We start from the raw sequence: 4,898 nt of genomic DNA, 5'->3' as shown, positions 1-4,898 counted from the left end.
ACATTTCAAACCTGCCTTCTTGAGGCAAAATGCCTCCTTTCCCATCATCTTTCATTAGTACATACTGGGAACTTTGGCTTAGGGACCATATTTCATTCTATAATCACTTTCATACATTTGCAATCACATTACATTTAGATTTTCAGTATCTCTGTAATTTCTCTAGTTAAATAGCAAAATCTCTTCAAAAAATGAAAATGCTATATAGACTACACATTTAACCTTAAAAAATGGCCATTCGTTAGAGAGTGAAAGCATTTCCTACTTTAATGAAGATATTCTTTCCCAGGGGATAGTACCTAGCATTACATGTAGGGACCATCCCACATAAGTTGTGAAGAACAATAATTCTTGACTAGCTTCAGTCTAATTTAGGAGACCTGTTGGATAAAAAAAAATTGTGCGTTTTCATTAGTTAAGCTTTCTAGAAAGCATCCTGATGAATGAAATTCTGTTTAAGTGCTTCATGTCATTTCTTCTAAGTTTGGGTTTATAAAAGGTAAGAATGAACATTTCAAACTCAGTTCACCAATTGGAAACTGATAGATAAAGTAACCTATGGATGCATCCTGTTGATCAGGAGAAAGGACCAGGACACATATAAAACTCCATCAGAATAGAGTTTATTAGCAAAGGAACACATGGGACAGATTTCCTTCTGGGCAGGGAATATGTCTGCCGGGGCTGTGAGCTGGAGTCTTTTAAAGGGGAAGGCTTCTGGGGGATGCAGAAGGCTGGAAGATATATATATATATATATATATATATATATATATATATATATATTGGGGGGAATTGGAAAGCAGGACTGTTAAAACCTGCCCTCTTTAGAGATCCAAGGGGAAGCCTGCTGTGTTGGCCAAACAGTGGAGAAAAGTCTGCTTCTCTTGACTTCAAAGACCAGGATGCTTATCAACTCAGTTCCCTTTTCTCAAGGGCTTGTGAGGCCCTGTGGGTGAGGGGGCGGGGCTATCTGAACCTTAACAGAAACAATGAGGACTGTGTAGGTAAGAGTGCCTTTGGATGCAAAAGTAAGCTCTCATTTCAAGATGGGCACCAGCATCTGAACAGCTAGGATGTAGGAGGCTCTTCTAGAAAGCACTTGTGCTGGATAGCTTTAGTGTTAACTTGACACACCTGGGTTGAGGGAGCCTCAATTGGAGAATTTCCTCTATTGGACTGGCCTGTGGCCATGTCCGAGGGGCATCTTCTTGATGAGTGATGTGGGAGGGCCCAGCCCACTGTGGGTGGTGCCATCCCTGGGAAGGTGGGCCTGTGTGGCATAAGAGAGCAGGCTGAGCAGGGGCCAGGGGAGCAAGCCAGTAAGCAGTGTTCCTCCAAGGCCTGTGCTCCAGCTCCTGCCTCCAGGTTCCTGCCCTGAGTTCCTACCTTGGGCTCCCAGATGAACTGTGACCCGGGATATGTAAGACAAACAAACCCTTTCCTCCCCAAGTTGGTAGTGGTCAGAGTGTTTTGTCACAGCAATGGAGAAACAAACTAAGACAGCACTGTACAGGCCTGGACTCAGGGAGGGTACCGAACCCTGTTTTCCTTCCTTTTATTATTCCCATTTCTTTATGGGGAACTTGGTTCTGAGAGTTTAGATCCTCTGGAAAAGTCATTTGGCTGGCATGTGACAGAGCCAAGTTTCCTCCTCAGGATATCTGACAAAGCCTGTGAGCCAAACATTCTTCTTGACATGGAAAAGATTTACAACCTCTTGCTTTAATCCAAGAGTGAGGCCGCTGGCTCCAGGGACCTCCTGCTCTCAATGCTTTCAACGCTGAAAAGGACAAAGAAAGCAAGAGCGGTCTGCGGAGGGCGCTCTATGCATCCGACACCTGTGTCCTTGCACTGGACTCCTGACACAAACTCTGCAATCACAATTGTTCTTCCAGCCCACTGTTGAGGAAGCTGAGCATCCGAAGGGTTGAACAGCTTTTCTTGGGTCCCAAAAGAGACTCTCCAAGCATTTATGAAAGTTCAGCCTTTCCATTCCCAGAAAAATAGAAGCCCTTGTCTCTTTTATCTTTGTTTTTGAGTTGGGGTTTGTTTGTTTGTTTTTAACTTTGGATTTTTTGAGACTAGGTCTCCCTGGAGCTCCAGATGGCTCAAAACTTACTATGTAGACCAGGAGCCTGGCCTTGAACCCAGCAGAGATCTGCCTGCCTCTGTGTTGGAGAGCTGGGAATAAAGGCGCGGACACCCCTGCAGGCTGTTGTTTCCTTGTTTTAAAGCCTGAAATCTGCGGAGTGCTTCGGTGGGCCTGGACAGTGCTAAGTGCCTCACCTAGTTCTCTCATTTACATTTCACCACACTCCCAGGAAGGAAGCAGTCTTAGACCTCTCCTTGCTCCTTCACCCTGAAGACAGATCAATTTGGCTTCCAGGGACTGGCAAGTATAATAAAATCATACTCAAACTGATGGGAACTGGAGAATGCAGGACCAGCCTGTGGCTATTCAGATTCTGGCTACTTCTAGGGGCTGTTTTTTTCTCCCCAGCTCCAGTCTGTTTCTCCAGGCCAGAGGGACAATGAAGGGTGTGGCTCATAGCTTCTGGCCTTGGCCTCCAGAGCTGGGTAGGCAACATCTTTCATATTCTTATTTTAGGAAAGTACAGTTGGTATTCCAATCCCATCCATCCCTCTTTCCTGCAGCTCTTAAAGCAGCTACACACAGTGCTCATGTTATTACAAGACCCCTAATTGTTATTAATTGCCATTGGAGGTGATGATAATTAAAGCACTGTAATGATGTGCTAGCCCATGTGTGTATTTAACCTGTGCTTGTCTAAGGAGATCAACAGCTTGAATAGAGACCTTCATACCATGGGGCTGAAGAAGTGACAGGGGAGACACTTTACTCTGGACACCCCAGAAGTCCTGGGCCACACCCGCCTCCCTAGAGAGCTTGGGCCTGTGCGGCAGACTTCCTCTCTGCTTCTCTGGCTCCCTACTGCCTGCTTGATCGAAACAGCAGGCTCGTTTGATGACATGCCAATGCGGGCTTCAAACACCAATTACCACTCCAGCAATGACAAATATGAAGGGGAAAAAAGCAGCAATGATCGTTTAATAAATTTATTATGAAGACAAATGGCCCCTACATAAATCACCCTTCCTGATTACTTAAAAAAAAAAAACTTGCTTATTCAGACACAGGGACAGCAGGGTTAATTTCAGAATCGTGAAAGCACAATCCCCAAGTGATCTTGAGAAGAGTTTGATGGATCCCCATGGCCATTTGCTCAGCTCTCTGTGTGGCTCTCAATACTCCAGGATCTGCAGGTACGAAGCCACACATCCCATACAACCCTCTCATAAACACCACTGAAAGTTCTCTGACATCTTTTAGTGCGGATGATTGCTCAGGGGTCAAGGAAGGGAGAAAAGTGGCTGAGATGTGCACTGACCAAACCCTGCCTACGTGGTAAATGGGTGTTCTGTTAGATACTTCATAGGGAAAATTTCTTTTAGCCCTCAGGAAAGCATACAAAGATGGTGGTGCTGCTGCAGCAAAATGCTAAACAGCATCAGCCTTGGTATCAGATACTCCCTTCACAAGTCCAAAATGGACCAGACCTTAACTCTATGATCTTGGTCAAGTTACTTAACTTCTCTAGGTCTTAGTTTCCTAGACCGTAAGATAATAACTGCTACCACCAGTTTGTTAGAATGATTAAATTAAATAATACGTGATGAGTACCAAGCACAGGGAACACTTCCTATGTTTTCTTTATAATTTCCGCCACTCTTTCCATGGAAGAGAAGCACACACCCAAGGTTAGATCTCACCCACAGACACACAGTTAATAGTATAGTCTGGGTACAATGCATGTCATTGTCCAACTCTCTTGCCCACATCTATTCTCCAAGGTTTCTGCGTGAGTGCGCATAGCCAGGATCAGAGAAGGACTTAGAAAGAAAAGATGACTCATGCAGCCTTGTTAATTTCATCCCCAAATGAAGCAGGATCTCTCTCCTTCTTTGCCTGCTGCATTTTTCTGGTTAGAGGTAAAATATAATCCTCCCAAACGTATAACTGAAAATGTAGGAGTCCTCTTTCTGAAACCGACAATGAACTTGCGTGCCTGTCATTCTTTTTCCTCTTTCTGTTCTTTTGTTTTTTGCTCTCTTAGTTCTTGGGTGCAGGCGCCTATCTGCCCATCTCTCCTGTCTGTTGCTTCTCACACTTGGGCTAGCTGCAGGAATACTAAAGGCTTTTAAGCTTTAATCTCTGCCCAAGTTTGCTGGTAGATCCATTGAGGGTCTTACCTCCATCAACAAATAGCTCAAGGAAAATATGCACGAGACTAAACTTGGGCAAACAACTGGCTGGTGCAGTAAATGTCTCTCTGAAGAAAGACTGAGGTCCAACTACTGTCAGGCAATGGGTTTGACAAGGAAGCCATACAAAGGGGGAGCTGCTATAACTTTGGAAAACATTTGTGATTACATTCAGAGGTGAGGCGCAGGATGTCTGCATTGATAAGTCACGACTACCAAGGACCTAACCTTTCTCCATCGAGCAAATCCTGTGCAGGATCAGCACAATTCCAGCTGAAGATATGGGGGTGGGGGTGCAGCTGAACACCATTTCATGGAGGAGCTGGAACTGCTTCACCTGCCCATCTCTGGGTGTCCTCAACCAAGACCCTTTTGGGGACAACTTCAACCAGTCCATGAACAGAAATGTGAACTCCCCAGTAAACCTCACCTTTATTCAGAAATGTAAAAAAGTCATGTCTGGGGTGAGGCCAAAGGGTGAAAAGAGCTCTTGGACGAGAGTAGCATGCCAGCTTGTCACTGCCCGCAGAGGAGTAGAACAGAAACAAAACGAGGCCTCCTCTTTTTCCAAGTTACATTTTTCCCTCTCAGGATTCACGATTCACAGCTGTA

This window comes from Nannospalax galili, unplaced genomic scaffold (genome assembly GCF_000622305.1).
Source record: "Nannospalax galili isolate Female #2095 unplaced genomic scaffold, S.galili_v1.0 scaffold553, whole genome shotgun sequence".
Classification (NCBI taxonomy): Eukaryota; Metazoa; Chordata; class Mammalia; order Rodentia; family Spalacidae; genus Nannospalax; species Nannospalax galili.
This window is presented reverse-complemented; position numbering follows the sequence as displayed.